The sequence below is a fragment of the Gavia stellata genome, chromosome 7 (genome assembly GCF_030936135.1).
Source record: "Gavia stellata isolate bGavSte3 chromosome 7, bGavSte3.hap2, whole genome shotgun sequence".
NCBI classification, from domain to species: Eukaryota; Metazoa; Chordata; class Aves; order Gaviiformes; family Gaviidae; genus Gavia; species Gavia stellata.
The window spans coordinates 29,110,285-29,127,218 of NC_082600.1; positions in this window are offsets into that span (position 1 = coordinate 29,110,285).

The following is a 16,934-nucleotide window of genomic DNA, read 5'->3' on the forward strand; positions in this document are numbered from 1 at the left end:
GAAACAAGGTTTATGTTACCACAGTATCTCTCTCTCCTCTAACTTCCCACCCCCACAATCATTATTAACCCAAATTTGAAAGGTACTAGAAGTCCTACAGATGATTGCACTCCTGCGGGTTTCCTGAAGACCACCAGTTAGTGATAGAGAGGGAAAGACGGGAACTCCTGCCTGCCCAGGGGAGGACAGATGGCCTCTGCAGCTGCCCACACAGCTGGCACAAACGCACTGGCAGGAGGTCAGCGTACATCACTCCAGGCACTCACATTGCTGCTTGCTTTTGATGAGCCAAGGATTCTACAGAGGACATGGAGAGAGGTGGAAATGGTGCTGCAATAGTGAGCACAGGGGACCCTAATGAATAGGAATCCAGGCTTCATTGATTTATCGTTCAGCAACAACCTTTTTATTCTGAAATAAGTAAGCTCTTTTCACAGGAAAACTGCACAGGCAAAACTAACTTCACCTCCTGAGTATGCATTGCTGTTATGTAAGACTGGTCATGTTTACAGTCAATTACCACAGAAAACCAGGGAACTTCTGTCTATATTGCTCTATGTAATGGATACTAATGACAACTTCCTCCACCTGTCATGTAATTTGGTGTAATTAATGTAATTTGTTGTGGTAATTGTAAGAAGGTCAGGACCAGAGTTCATGAAATATGAATCACTTCCACATCCCATTTCAATATTTATCATCCCATACTATCCGTAGATACCATTAATATACGAATAACTTAACTGAGAAACAATAAAGGTTTCTATAAAATAAAATAAATCTTTCACAGAAGGAGGGAAATGGAAAGTAAATCCCATAACACCTTCTCATTCTTCAGCTGAAGGCACATGTTCTGTAGCATTCACACACCGTAGGCCACCACTTCAAAGTCTCCTAGAGGTGCCAGCCTTCCAAAATCATTACTTATCAGCTGTATTGCTGTAGTACTTTGAAGTTGTTTATGCTACTTGTCTCTGCCCTAGATGACTTATGTTGCAAGTACAGAGGAAATTAATGCAGACAGATCAATGGGGGAAACAAAGCAACCAGCATTGCTCGTCTTGATCTCAGGAGACTGTGCTCGTGCTGTCTCACGTATTAGTCACAGTTAAAAAGAATATTAAGCAGGGATTTGGAGGATAATGAAATAGTTTGGGGCTGCTTATAGGGACATTCCCCTTTTCCGCCTTAGGGGGGTATAGGAAAACTATGGTATAAAAACCAAATGTGTCTGCTGGAACTTTAACAAGTAGATGGAGAAGGTTGGGCTTGTGGGCTGACTGGAGGTTGGTGTTCACCCTCAGTCTTGAAGATGAGGTAATAAGTATGGTGCAAGAGGTTGTGAAAGGCCTTGAGAGTGAATCAACAGCTTAGGTTTAGTGAGGCATGTGAAGGGGAGAGGATTTTGCAAAGCAAGGGAATTAAAGGTAAGAGAAACATAGGGAGGAAGATCTTTGCAGAAATATGAAGAATTGTCAGAGGAACAAAATTGCAACAAAAGACAAAAAGTGTGTCATAGTAACCGAGTCACAAGATATTGCCAACTTCTGCTACATGGAAAGAAAGACAGGAAAGTTTTGAAATATTGCAGTAAGAATCATCAAGACAGCCTAAGTGGGAGAAATAACCTACAGAGAAAACCCATGCTACGTGCCTCACTGGCAAGACTAGCAGTGTTCATACTCAGAAAAATGAAACTGTAGGTTGGAATTAGAGTCAAAGGTTAATAGCTATCTCTGAACTGAACTTGAGTTCACAGGTCTCTTTGAGGGCATACAAGAAAGTTGATCTAAGATTTTAATTTGGACAAAATAAGCCAAGATGGAAGTAGAGATACAAGTTTGTGAGGCAACAGCCTAGAAAAGGTGGTCAAATTCATGTTTTCACATGCAGATATGCAGAGATACAATTAAGAAAAACAGACACAGTCCATGCAGAACCACTATAAAAACTGTAAGAAAGGTGAATCAGACAACTGCTCCAAGGGAATCTTTCTCAGAGCAGGCAGAAGTAGGAAAGAGTCAGAAGAGGACAGGATCTGAGCAAATGAAAAGCTGAGAAGGAATAATCATGTCACAGTCACACTTGGCAACAAGTCCAAGGGATAAGAATGGAATACTTGTTCACTAAATTTATCTAGAAAGAAGCTGTAGTGACAGAAAGAAATATCAGTGAAATGTAGATCCTAAAACCAGATGAACGGGATCAAGGGTAGAACTGGAAGACAGAAATGGAAGTAGAGTTCGCTAACAGAGCATCTATGAGATCAGAGATCTATGAGATGAAAAGGAGGGAAGAAGTAGGTGGGAAGGCTTCATCATTTTAGAAAAAGAATCTAAAACATGCTTTTATTGTGAGGAAAGAGTGTGAAGTGATGGACAATGTTGGGGGAGAGTATAAATGTGGTCACCAGGTAGAGCACAAAGTAGGACGGAAGGTTCACTAACCTAGGAGAACAGCAACAAAGGCAGAGAGGAGAAAGAAGAAGTCACATCACATTTTGTCAGCTTTGTGCAGCAAGAAATAGATGAAAGCCTGTGGGGAATGGATGTGGAAGCCAAATATGGAAAGAATTGGGGGTGAGTCCACTGTGGTGAAATAGCCGGAGTTGTCAGTGTGGGATTCAGGTAGCAGTCAGGGTGAGGGCTGCAGAGCTGCATGGCCACAGCTGCATCGCATGCTGAGGCAGTGTATGTCCTCAGCTCCTCCTGGTATACATCAGGGACTTGCTGTTGTCTTGCACACTTATTTTGCCTTAATGTGATTATGGCCTCTCATGTTCTTCTATTTTTATATTCTTTATGATTGAAACTTTTAACAGGATATTATCTGGTAATTATCGTGCTGAGAATATTGCCTGCATTGTAGAGACCCCCTGAAGTGGGTTGCTGCTTAGTTCTCATGCACAGTTTGGATTTTTCAGAGCCACTTTTGAAAGAGGGAAAGGTTATGGGCCCTAAGATGCTTACCTGAAAAGCCTCTGATTTCATAGGAATGTTTTGAAATTGGTTTAGTCTTACTGATACCAGCCTCCAGAAAAGGTTGAGTAAAGTCAGCACAGAATCAAGTCAAATCCGAGAATAACTTGGGAAAGCACAACGTAGCCATTTGAAAAGATTCTGCAGTTACTCCATCTACAATCACAGAATCACAAAATGATAGTTGTCGGAAGGGACCTCTGGAGATCATCTAGTCCAACCCCCCAGCAGAGCAGGTTCCCCTAGAGCAGATTGCACAGGAATGCGTCCAGGCGAGTTTTGAATATCTCCAGAGAAGGAGACTCCACAATCTCTCTGGGCAGCTTCTTCCCAGTGCTCTGCCACCCTCAAAGTAAAGAAGTTCCCCCTCGTGTTTAGACAGAACTTCCTATGACCAAGTTTGTGCCCATTACCTCTTGTCCTGTCACTGGGCACCACTGAAAAAAGACTGTCCCCATCCTCCTGGCACCCACCCCTTAAGTATTTATAAGCATTAGTAAGATCCCCCCTCAGTCTTCTCTTCTCCAGACTAAAAAGACTAAAAGTCCCTCAGCCTTTCCTCGTAAGAAAGAAAGATCTTTTGTGTAATTCAATTCCTTCATCAACTGTTCTCCCCAAATGAGCTGATGTCTGTGTATGTCACTGATTCTGGAACTTTTGGGAAATCCAAAAGCAATCGCTTCTCAGCTTTTTGTTAATATGCTCTAATAAAGGATATTGCAATGAAGCATCAGTACTGAAAAAGGCATAACTTATTAATGCTAGTTACTGAGAGCAATGGACTCAATATGGGTAAGTTGGAAATAAATGGCTAGTTTTTAAATTGAAAAAAGTGTGTTTAATTTCTTAGAAATACAATTCATAGAAGTTTTCTTTGCCAAGAGATACCACTCTTAAGTCATAAACCGTAGAGAAGTATATTTTATAAAATGAGTTTCTAATAGCAGAATGCTAATAAACAGTAACAGTCCATATGAGTTAGAAAAACAAGCAGTCAGTCCACAATTGCTGATGTAAGAACAGGCAAGCTGATTGTTTATTGTTTACCAAGTTCCCTTATTAAATAATTTAAATACCGATACAGAGAAGTGGTGGCCAGTAAACCTGAAGCATACTCCAGTAATCCATAAATAAATGTGTTATATTAAATTGTAACAGGTATTAATAAGCCCTCTAAAATCTATGTACTCTGTAAATTAACATATATTTACTTTGAATTTAATTAATCTTCATCCAAACTTTAAGTATTCATTCCCTGGATAACGACTAGGAGCAAAACCATGTAAAAGATTATAAAATTCTGTCTTAGAAGATGAAAAGAAAACCAGTTTTTCCTGGTTTCCTATTCTGCTCTATAGTACAATTTTTCTGGAATGCAATTTTATTTTCCTTTCTCCCATATAAATTCTCTGTACTTGATATGTGGTAATTCATAATCCCCATGTTTAAAAGGCCTTTAAGGGTACTATAGGTAGAACAAAGAGAAGCTATTCTGAGAGCCAATTCCCTGACTTCTCTGTGGACAAAGAAGTCACATTAGCGAACTGCCATTACAAAAGAAGCTCTCCAGCATTTTCTCAGTTTGGTTCAAATTAACAGTTGCCAACTAAAGAAAGAAGATTGAAGCTGAGAACTTAACAGAGATAAAACACATGTTAATTTGCTCATGAAGAGCAAAAGACAATCAAATAACCAGCTTATCAAATTCCAATACAGTTAAATAAACAAAGTATGGTGTTATTAACGTACCGAAGCAGTCCTCTGACTTTCTAAGACTTGCTGGTTGTCAGTCTCATGAACAGCACGGCCCCTCAGGGTTTAGCAGCAGCGCTGGAGATAAAACACAGAGGTGAGTGCTCTGAAAGCAAAGCCTGTAGCTCCACAGCTGAAGAAAACTCTGTATTAACTCGGAGCCCAACAGAACATATGACACAAAGAGGGTCAATTATTTTATGCATTCAAAGACTTTTAGAGAGATAACCTATTCTGATTTTTAAATGCCAGGCAATATAGATTCCACTACCTACCCTTAGCTGTTAAAAATGGCCACTTCAAAGTTGCTGGCATTGATTCAATGGCTTTTTCTACAAGCTCTCTTCTACCTGTATCTCTTTCCACCACTCTCTCCTATCAGATATCCCAAGTCCAAGTGAACACTCTAGAACAATGTTTCTTAATCTGATCTCAAAACTGTTGCAAAAACACTTGGAAACAGACAACTGCATTTGCAATCGACAACTGCATAGTTAGACATGCCCATACATGCAAGCAAGCAAAAAAACCCCTAAAAAATTAGAGTTTATTTGAATTTTTTTTAAAGTGAAACCTATTTTGATAATGCCGTACCACTCTGGAATAAAGAAATTATCTTCAGGTTTTTAAAGGCTGAAAACACAACAGGGTGGATTGCAACTAAGTCATTTTAAACTTAATGACAGTCCACAGGTGTCCAGCTTGGTGCAGTTCTGCACATCCTAACATGGTGCACTACCACATGAAACAAACAGTTGATTGAGGAATGCTCCTGATTTTATCTTCAGGGAAAATTCCTCCTTCTTATATAGCAGTGCCTTAATACTGGGTGTGGATGGAGAGGGTTGCAAAATATGGTAGATGAGTTGGCATTGAGGTATCCAAGATATTCATACTTTGAATACATTGTGACATACAAGAGTTGGTTTATAAACAATATACATCGTACGTGTTCAACTGCTGTGTCACAATACCTTAGGATTACTAAAGTCGTATATATACATCCTCAAAACCTCTATCCATATACCTATCCTTTTGCTTCTCTTCATTAGGAACAAACCAGTATTATTCTGAGCTTAAAGAACAAATGAGTTAAAAATCAGTGATGTCTTCATGATGAATATTTGCCCTTATGAGAATGGAGGCTCCTGGAACAATTACTATGTATCTAGGCAGCAGCACTACAAGTGAATGTGAATTAGCATCACTACAGATTATTCCAATAGTTCCTATTCATCACAAGCAACAACAGCTTCAGGAAAACATAACACTACCACATGCGACCAGACAGGGGATATATCAGAAAGCACATTTTCAAATCAAGAAACAAATCTGAAGACTATCAAAAATGCTAATGCAGAAGGAAAGCCACAAGACCTGTGTTCAAATTTAGACTATTTAATTGAACTTTTTAATAATTTCTGAGAACTGCATCAGAAAAGCTCTTATTTTTACAACACAAAAGGTTATAAGCAGACAATCCATTCAGACAGTGACCTTGCCAGGCGGTACTGGGGGATAAAAAAAAAAAATCACCATTCCCTGTCACATTCTCCAACACCCCTATTGCTCTACCTCCCCATAGAAATGTCATGCAATTAATAGAGGATAATGCATGTTAAAATGTGGTCCATACATGAAAAAGTTTGGGAAAACATAATTACTATTAGCATGAAGAATATTTTGCACCTTATCTCCATCATTTTTATTCTAGCAAATTAAAGGAAATATGCCTGCTTTCCCTATCCTCCCTCCAATTATTAGTTATCACCTGTATAACTGCATGCAAGCAGTACAGCAGAACTAGATCCTATATTTATACTAAATTGCTGAACTAAGTTTTACAGCTAAACACAAGGAACAAATGTGTTGTTTAAAGCATTAATTTTGGATGGATACTTTCAAAGAGAAGTCTATGAACTCTGCTTTTTTGACAATCTTAATTCTGACAGCTGAAACTGTATTGCTAAGAGAAAGTGAGCCAATATTTTGAGGGATTACAATCTGCATATTGTTAAAAGACTTGACAACAATCTTACCAGTATTATGTATCTCAGGAGGAGAGGAACAATTATTCATACCTTACTTATAACGCATTTGTGTAACTGTGTACAACCTAAAAACCAGCTTCATTTCTGGAGTCCAGAGCAAATTTGTGGAGACAGCAGTTACCAAGAAGATAGATTTCTTTTATACCATTCTCAAATTTTTTGAGGAAACTTTTCCTCCACAACATCATATTCGTAGTCATTTTCTTTGATAAAGTAATTTCCAAATTGTATTACCAACCTTAAATACAAAATCATTTACAAATACGGCCAAGGTTTACTACCTGCATTTTAACAGCATGAAGAAACAAAGCTTGTGGGTCTTGGCTGTTTTATTCAAAATTGCAGAATAACAGCAGGAGCAGAATCCTGCTTTTTTCACCCAACACTTTCTCTCCACTACCCTATAGAAATCAAACCTACACTGATATCGTGTCATCCAGACCACATGCTAGGAATTTTCCATTTTGAGTATTCCTACCTCAGCATAAATGTAGATCCCATTTCTATTCTGGTTTCATTGAACTGTCATTCCAGGAGTTCAAGAAGTGAGTTCAGAATGTTTCTGCAAGTAACTACTAGGTTCCACCAGCTGCAAACATACATCAAATGTAATCAGAAAGCAATTGGCAGTGACCATGGTGCATAGAATCATAGAATCATAGGATGGTTTAGGTTGGAAAAGACCTTTAAGATCATCAAGTCCAACCATCAACCTAACACGGCTAAGTCCACCACTAAACCATGTCCCTAAGTGCCTCATCCACACGTCGGAGGGATGGCGACTCAACCACTTCCCTGGGCAGCCTGTTCTAATGCTTACTAACCCTTTCAGTGAAGACATTTTTCCTAATATGCAATCTAAACCTCCCCTGGCGCAACTTGAGGCCGTTTTCTCTTGTCCTGTCACTTGTCACTTGGGAGAAGAGACCAACACCCACCTCTCTGCAACCCCCTTTCAGGTAATTGTAGAGAGCGATGAGGTCTCCCCTCAGCCTCCTCTTCTCCAGACTGAACAACCCCAGTTCCCTCAGCCACTCCTCAGAAGACTTGTGCTCCAGACCCCTCACCAGCTTCATTGTCCTTCTCTGGACACGCTCCAGCACCTCAATGTCCTTCTTGTAGTGAGGGGCCCAAAACTGAACACAGGATTCGAGGTGCGGCCTCACCAGCGCCGAGTACAGGGGCACGATCACCTCCCTACTCCTGCTGGCCACACTATTTCTGATACAGGCCAGGATGCCATTGGCCTTCTTGGCCACCTGGGCACGCTGCTGGCTCATATTCAGCTGGCTGTCAATCAACACCCCAGGTCCTTTTCCACCGGGACATCAAGCATGTCAGAGCGGATGAGAACTTAAATGCGAAAGTTCAAGAGAGTAATTTGGACATCTAATCCTCACTGATACCTGCATTCAATTTGCATCTCAATTTTTGACACAAATTCCTGAAAGCACCTAAACGTGGACACTGAAGCACATGCAACAGCACCTGAGCCCTGCTCAGGGTCAAAGCAAAGGGTTCTTAGAGTCTGTCCAGGTCCCAAAGGTCAGGATGTTGATACAGTGCTCAAGACAGCGCTTCTCTTACACTGCAGGCTTACAACCTGACAGGACCGTTCAGCCCATTGCCATTGTGCAGTAAATCCAACACTGCATGTATCCACCTCCACACGGCATTTCCAGCTGGCCCAACTTGACACACCAGGCACGCTACTCATTGAGCTGGAGCCCGCCCGGCCACCTCTCAGAGCTGAGTGTGGCACAGGCGTTGTCACATGAAGCCAGCGCCGCGTTTAACATCACCAGACCTCTTGTGCTGGAAACAAACAGCAGCACAAGTCCCAGCTCCATTAGGAAGCTGCCTGAGTAGCGGGGCGCCCATTCAAACAGGCTCTTTCATTCTTCAGCTTTCAGAAGTGAATATTCCGGGTAATACAATAGTACCTGTCTATAAATTTTAAATAAATAGGAGAACACTTGATTCTTGACAGTTCATCTCAACATTTCAGTTGCTGATGGAAACATTAACAGCCAGCCTTTCCATTTTCTGTCATTACTCCCACCTCACAAGCACTAAGGGTTTGATTCTGCCTCAAATATTTAGGGCTCTTTTTTGCATAATACTCTCAGCTAGCAGAGCAAATTTAAACTATAACTTGCTCAGCTTTGCAGTCAGGAGAATCTCATGTTCTCTGCTCAGAAAAGTGAGGAAGAAAACCCCGGTAACATTTCGCAGACCTTCCATGTGCTTATCCCAGACTTGCGGTTTTGTTCACGTTGGGCCTTGACAGAGAAAGGTTCATTGTCACGTTAGCTTTGCAGACCTGTGAAGACACCCATGTTCTCCGACCAGGCTGTTTTCTGTTCCCACAGAAACCACATAGTTAGTGGGGGCAGCCCTTGAAATGAATGGAAGTCTCTGCATTCATGGAGTAATAAAGGATGACAACAACCTGGATTACTGTTCTTCTGCTACTATTTTATAAACACAAAGATATTGAAAATACTGAACCATTCCTTCCTTCCCTATTTTTGCTTCACTAAAGCAAGACTGCAGAGAAACTGCATTAACATCCCTTGCTAGATTGTGGAGATATATCTCTCATTTGTCCTTAACCCACACTATACTTACTGTTTTGAGTCTCAAGCTGCATGTTCTAATTTATTCCTTATTCTTAGCAACATTGAAAATATTTGTATACTATTAGATAATATGATAAATGTCTAAAAAGAATAATTTGATGGAAGGTTTTGATTGGATTATTATTGAAAGATTAGCAATTCTGAAGTGCTCAGTTATAGGACATCTAATCATGCAACTCCAACAAAACCTGGTTAGCTTTTTACTGAGAACAGGCCAGGAGAAAGGATAGCAGAATCAGAGCTTACGTATTTAGAATTGAATAAACCATATTTTCTATGCTGTTTTCCATAAAAACAGACATGCTAGATCAAACTAAAAGATTTTTCTCAGCCAGTGGCCAGCAGCTGATGTTTAGAAAAAAGAACATATGAAAGAGCGAAAGTAGAGTGGTAGGTGCCAGCTACTCCTGTTTAAAATCATCCATCTCATGTTTAATAGCTCTTCACCATCTTTCCTTTATAAAATTGTTTGATCGCTTTTTGAACTTCTTTGTAATTTTGGCATCCCATGAAAATGAATCTCAAAATGTAATATTGTAATGCAGGAAGGGGCTTTCTTTTGTTTGTTTTAAATCTGCTGCCTAATAGTTTCCTTGGGTACCCCGCAGTGAGTAATCATTCCCTATTCAGTTTCTTCATGTCATTCATAATTCTGTAGTCCTCTATCACACCCGCCTTTTGTTGCCTCTTTGCCAAGCTGAAGAGTACTGGTACAGTTATATGTCTGACACAGAAGCTGTCCCATACCTCTAACCTTCCCCTCTGCTCTTCTCCCTGCCCTTTCTAGGTCTATATCCTTCCACACTTCCACAAACCATTCACTATGTGCCCATCTCATCAATATACAGATAATCGAGCTTTCTGTTTCTTTTTTTTTTATTCTTTTCCCAATACTTCGTCATATTCTGTTTGTTTTTTGACAGCTGCTGAGAATTGGGCTGATGTCTTTAAGGAATTAATCAGAAGAGCTTCAAGATCTTCTTTGCTAATTTAGAGTCCAGCACTGTGTGCTTCATCATTAAAATTGGTTTTCCTCAGGAGGATTACTTTGCATTAACTTGGTCTTTTCTCACCCAATCACACAACACAGTAAAATCTTTCCACAACTTTTTACAGTAAGATTTGGCTATCCTGAGTAATTTCATATCAGCCAAAAATTGTCTTTATTCACTCCCTTTTCTAGATCAGTTAAGAATATGTTGAATAGCAGACAGCTCCATTCATTTCCCTACTAAATGTTTTGGAAAAAGATTATCTATCCTTTTTTTCCCCCCCCTTTTCTTTAACCCATTGCTAATTCAGGAAGAAACTCATTCCATATCCCATACTAGTTAATTTTTGTTAGCCTTTGATGAAACTCCCATTAAATATCCAAGTTGTGCCAATTCTTCTCCATTACAGCACATTAAAACACTGTGGCATACTAATTCTGGTCTTTATTATGATTTCAGCCAAGCTGCTCGCTGTAGAGTCCAGACATACTAATGAACTTCAGTCTCACACCCTACAAGTTCTTTAAAAGACTTGGCTTCATGAGTGTCACTTTCTGCTCCTCAGGTATCAGGGCTGATGTAAGTCATAGTTACCCATCACAAGGAGTAGTTCATCCCTTTACTTTTGATTTCTGCTGGAGTTCTTAGATGAACTATTTTTCTTGGTTTGTTACTATACATATATTAATTTGTTCTGAACCTTTTTCATTACACCTAAGTCAAAGGTCCTTAGTTTGTACTCCCCACAGAAAAGCTCCAGTATGAAAAAAACCCCTCTTTTTTCTCTTTCTTAGTAAACAATAGAAATAATTCATTTAGGGGTTTTGTTGCTAGAATGTTATCTTTCTTGAATATTTCTTTTACACTTTGTCAGAACTACAGAGCTAGGCTTTCTACTTTTGCATTTTAAATGCTGTTATTAGTTGTGCTAATGCTTTTAGCAAGTCAAGGCTCAACAACATTTTTGGCATGTTTCATAACAGTTTTACATTATCTTGCCAGGGGTTTCTCTTTTCTCATTTGGATAGAAGTTCCACAATGGAGGATGTCTCTGGTAGCTTTAAACAGCCTCCTGCAAGGATTTTACCTTTTGGGCTGCCTCGCTTAATTTCTTTTGAGAAAGGTTCTTAATTTCTATGTACTTTCTTGTTGTAAATTATATAATGGTGGGGAGATGGGCAAGAAGTTGTTTCTTTCCACTTTCAGTGATCATCGTGGTTTAACCCCAGCCAGCAATTAAGTGCCACACAGCTGCTCTCTCACTCCCCCCCAGCGGGATGGGGGAGAGAATCAGAGAAAAGGTAAAACTCATGGGTTAAGATAAAAACAATTCAATAGGACAGAAAATGAAGAAAATAATAATAATAATGATAAAGGAATATACAGAAGAAGTGATGCACAATGCAATTGCTCACGACCTGCTGACCGATGCCCAGTCCATTCCTGAGCAGCGGCCTCCCCCTCTGCCCCCCCATTTTTTGTCCAGCGTGATGTCATATGGTATGGAATACCCCTTTGGCCAGTTTGGGTCGGGTCAGCTGTCCCGGCTGTGTCCCCTCCCAGCTTCTTGTGCCCCTGGCAGGGCAGTGTGAGAAGCTGAAAAGTCCTTGACTTAGTGTAAGCATTGCTCAGTGACAACCAAAACATCAGTGTGTTACCAACATTATTCTCACCCTAAATCCAAAACACAGTACTATACCAGCTACTAGGAAGAAAATTAACTCCTTCCCAGCCGAAACCAGGACAGTGATATTAAATTTGAGAAGGCTGTGACCAGTATTGCAGGGCAGATCATTGTTATGATTTTAGAAGAGAATTGCAAGGATAAAATGAATTTTACTTTCATTATTAATCTCTAATAATCTGTTGCTGGATTAAAATAACAGCCTTAAGAATTGTAACCACTGATGAATATGTGCACTGTATAGCATGTAGTTAACATCAAAATCTAATTTAAATCACTGCCATTAAATAAGAAAGTGGAATAAAACTTGCTGTCTGGGATTATTTGTGAAATATTATATTATGATCATCTTAATCTATTATGCCGGGCTTTTTGTTGCTGTTGTTTTAAAAAATTATTTCATTTGTGTATATGACTAAGCCTGCCTTTTTCATGAAATTGCAGAACCTTTCATCTGGGCTAAAGATTAGACATTGCATTTTATCATTCAACATGAATATACAAAATCTTGCAAGGGGAAGAGATCCTTGTTATCGTTTCAGCAATCTCTGTTTTCTATATTATTGAAATGAAAAAAAAGAGCAAAGAGGTCATTGTTATTTGCACCACTAAAGATGAAAAAGCAAAAAAAACATAATTGCAGTTTTCTAGTTAAGAGCTTAAAAGAAGTTCCTACTAAAACAACAAAAATTTCTGCATGTTGCTATCGACGTGAGTGACCTCACAGAAATTATTTCCATCTGTCAGCAATTTTTTCTCATTCTTTGCACACAGTGTGAAAATTTCAGTACTTTTTTGTCAGAAATACTTTTGCATTCTCATTTTTAAGTGTATCAAAAGGCAAAATAACCAAAAAGGAATTATTGAACTAATGTTTCTTCTGTGTGACAGTATTTGCCACATTGTACTGGCCATAATGATATTCAATGGAAGTTTGGTTTTGGTTGATCATACCAAATTTTTATTTATGTAAAATGCTAAACAATATCAATCTCCTCTGTCCATGTTTTACCAATGACTGTGGCAGACCCCAAGTTATTTGAAAACACTGCCCCATGCAACAGCACAACAAAAGTCACTTTTGGTAGACTTGGAGCAAAATAAAGGCTACAGATGAAAACATTAAAAATCAGTGTTTTAACAGAATGTGTTTCAGTTCAGTGTGTTTTTTTTAAAAAAAAGTGAAAGAGGGTCAAAAGTTTAAAAATCTCCATTTCATATAAATATCGACTCGCATTTTTTGACATTTTAAATTACTGAGGGTTGCTGCAACAAGAGTCAATGTCAGCCAATGACTCATCTCAGCACAAACAGAGCCTGCAGATCACCTGGATAACAATTAAATTGGTTTGGGGATATACAGATAGTGCTTTATAATTTTTTCTCTATCTATCTCTTTTGTAACCCACAACCTTTTTTTCCTCCAGCTCAGTGAGCTCCCCTGAAATAAGAACAAAATAAAGACAAGCCTTGCTCATTTTACTCAGAGATAAATTCACTAAGGCCACCCCAGCACAGTGAGAAGTAATCAGTGGGTGGGAAAAGAGGTTCGTATAAGTAAACGTGTATTGAGTGGTCTAAAAAAACTGTGCCGTGAAGCAAATTTTGAACGGAATTCAAGGATGAATAAAGGTGGCTAAAGACTATGTTGGGAGCTCTTATTTTCTTAAGTGAGTATGAAACTAACAACAATTTCCAGGATCACCTGAAATTTAAATGATAGGAACTGAAGAATGGCAGCACCACTGCCAAGAGGAATTTTCCATCCTGTAATTACATGGATTGCAACCAAAGCCCCCTTCTATGCACTTTACGCTGGAAAAGCAATGTTTTTCTTTCAAATACACTTAAAATACAATAAAATATTGCACACAACCACCTCATGCAAAAACTCCAGAGAAATCAAATTCAGACAATCTAAAGTATAGCCAAGCATCCACAAATCTATGCACACACAACACTGAAAATAATTTCAACTACATGTAAATACATTTTTGCAAGAAACTTTTAATCAAAGAAAACAAAAATATTATCTTTTTTTCCTCTGCCCTTTTCAAAATTAATACCTTTTTTTCTCCTTCCCTCTACACCTTGTCTTGTTGATTTTTTCCTGCCATTTTTAGATTATTTTCCCTCTTCCTCCATTTCCATGTGTATTCTTTTATTCATCTACCTGACTTCCTTCCTCTTTCCATGCCCTCTTGATTTATTTCTTTGCATTCAAATAGCCACGCTGCCTGGGACATAACCTCTGTCTAAGCCAATCTCAGCTAGTTTACACCCACTGCTTTCAGAAGAGTGTACTCTTTTCCCTCGTACCTCAGTCTCCACTATATCCAAGCACAGTCTTGTCACGGCGTGGTCTAAAAATAATAAGACCTGAAAACCTATTGGCTTAGGGATCTTTATGCCGGTTTGCAGTCCAGTGCAGACAGTAAATCTCTTAGTGTGCTCTTTTTTCTTCTCTGGTTTTGCATTTGTTTTGTTCAATAGGATGTTTTTAAAAAAAAAAATAAAACTGGGTGTCTTTTTTCTCCAAGTGACGCGCCTTATCTCCTCCTCCCATCTCTGCCATGCTGGACCACTCATCCGTAACAGAGGTACTTGTCATGCACAGCAACCAGGGAAAGGTGGGGCCATGAAGGAAGAGTGGAAATCTTGCAAACCCTATTTCACAATTTCACCACTGAACTTTGTGGTTTCATGGAATTCATGGAGAGATTTATAAAAAGATGTCCTCTGATGAATATTAAGCCATGTTAACCTCAGTGAAATGGTTGGAAACACAACCCTCAGAGTACTTTGCACAAATACAGAACCAGGTTCCAGCTGAGACAGAAGCCAGGTAAGTTCTCCAGGTATCAGACAATCACCTGCACATCTTTTCTTGCCAACATCATGAGGTTTTCAAGGAAAACACTCTGCCCTAGTGTTCTTGCATGTAATTAACTTACAGTGTAATCAAAGGGAGGTGTAGCTGAGGAGCTCTGAAGAGATTCTGTCTGGCTATAAAACATGAGAATGAAGGTTTTTGTTGCTGAATATACATCTATTCAGAGAAGCTAACAGCTATTTGCTACATTTTCTGCAATTTAAATATGTTTAATCTTCAATCATATTCAAACCTGTTGATGAGGAGAGGAGGTTCTTTTAACAGAGTGCTAGCAAGGCATTCATGAAACCTCAGTCATAATCTGTCAATTCTTTTACAAAGAGGTTCTTGCAAAAATAAATCTGCCCTAGCTTGTGACAAATCCTATACCCCAGAAGTACACAAGCTTGAGAAACTCTGGATTCTTTATGTTTATTCCTACATTTAGGCAAAAATGTTTCTCCTAACCAAGAAGGAGAAAAAAAAAAATCCCTGGATCAAGAAACACATTAAAATGTACCTTTTTTTGGCTGAAAATAATAGAATAGTACAGTTGCCAGTTTATATAATTTTTAATAAAATTTTCAAAAACAAATTAATGAAATTCCTGTATGTGAAAGATTTAATTAAATTCCTGTAAGCAAGAGATTTCCTCTTCAGAAAAAAAAAAAAATTAATAACAAAAATAATCATGAATTCTCCTGGGAATCACTTCATTGTTAAGTTGTCATTTACTAGTAAATCAAGTCACCCAATTATGCTGGTTTTGGCTGGGGTAGAGTTAATTTTCTTCATAGTAGCTAGTATGAGTCTATGTTTCGGATTTGTGCTGGCAACAGTGTTGATAATACAGGGATGTTTTAGTCACTGCTGAGCTTACACTTACTTTACTTGCTTACTTTAGTTACTTACACAGAGTCAAGGCATTTTCTGCTTCTCTCACCACCCCACCGGTGAGTGGGCTGCGGGTGCACAAGAAGTTGGGGAGGGGACACAGCTGGGACAGCTGACCCCAACTGACCAAAGGGATATTCCATACCATATGACATCATGCTCAGCATATAAAGTTGGGGGAAGAAGGAGGAAGGGGGGGACATTCAGAGTTATGGCATTTTGTTTTCCCAAGTAATTGTCATGGATGATGGAGCCCTGCTTTCCTGGAGAAGGCTGAACACCTGCCTGCCAATGGGAAGTAGGGAATGAATTCCTTGTTTTGCTTTGCTTGCATGTGTGGCTTTTGCTTTACCTATTAAACTGTCTTTATCTCAGCCCATGAGTTTTCTCACTTTGACTCTTCTTATTCTCTCCCCCATCCCACCGGGGGGGAGTGAGCGAGCGGCTGTGTGGTGCTTAGTTGCTGGCTGGGGTTAAATCGCGACACCAATGCATCCATAAAAATAGAGTAATTGTCCCACTAATTCGTTAGTAGAATTGTAACCTTCATAAACATCCAAGTCATAAGTGAATCTGAAACAGCAAATGCCATAACAAGAGTGGTTGTTAGACACTTGGGGGTAAGTGTGGATATCCTCCTTGAAAAGATTTCCTCCTTTTTTACACCTATATCTTGGTTAAATTATTAGATTGCTGCTGATTCCCTTTCTGATGGCTCGTGGGCGTCTGTGACCAGGCAAGCTCTGCCTTCATTCTCTGCACATTTATCCAGCCTGTTTAGACTGTGATCTTCTTGCCATTAGGAGTTTAGGCAATGCTATGCACCGCATGGTCTTTATTACCTATTATTTATAGAGCAGTAAATAAAGTGCGTTACTGATGGAATAAATAATCACAGTAAGTTTCTTCTTAGAGATCTTGTTATGTTGTCAAAACAGTTTACTTTTATTTTTCGATATGTTGATGTAATGCTTTATTTGCAGTTATTTTGGAAGGCTTTTGGTAAAGAACTGTTCTCCTGACACAGCAGAAAACAGCCACATTTACCTTTGCAATACGCATCCATATA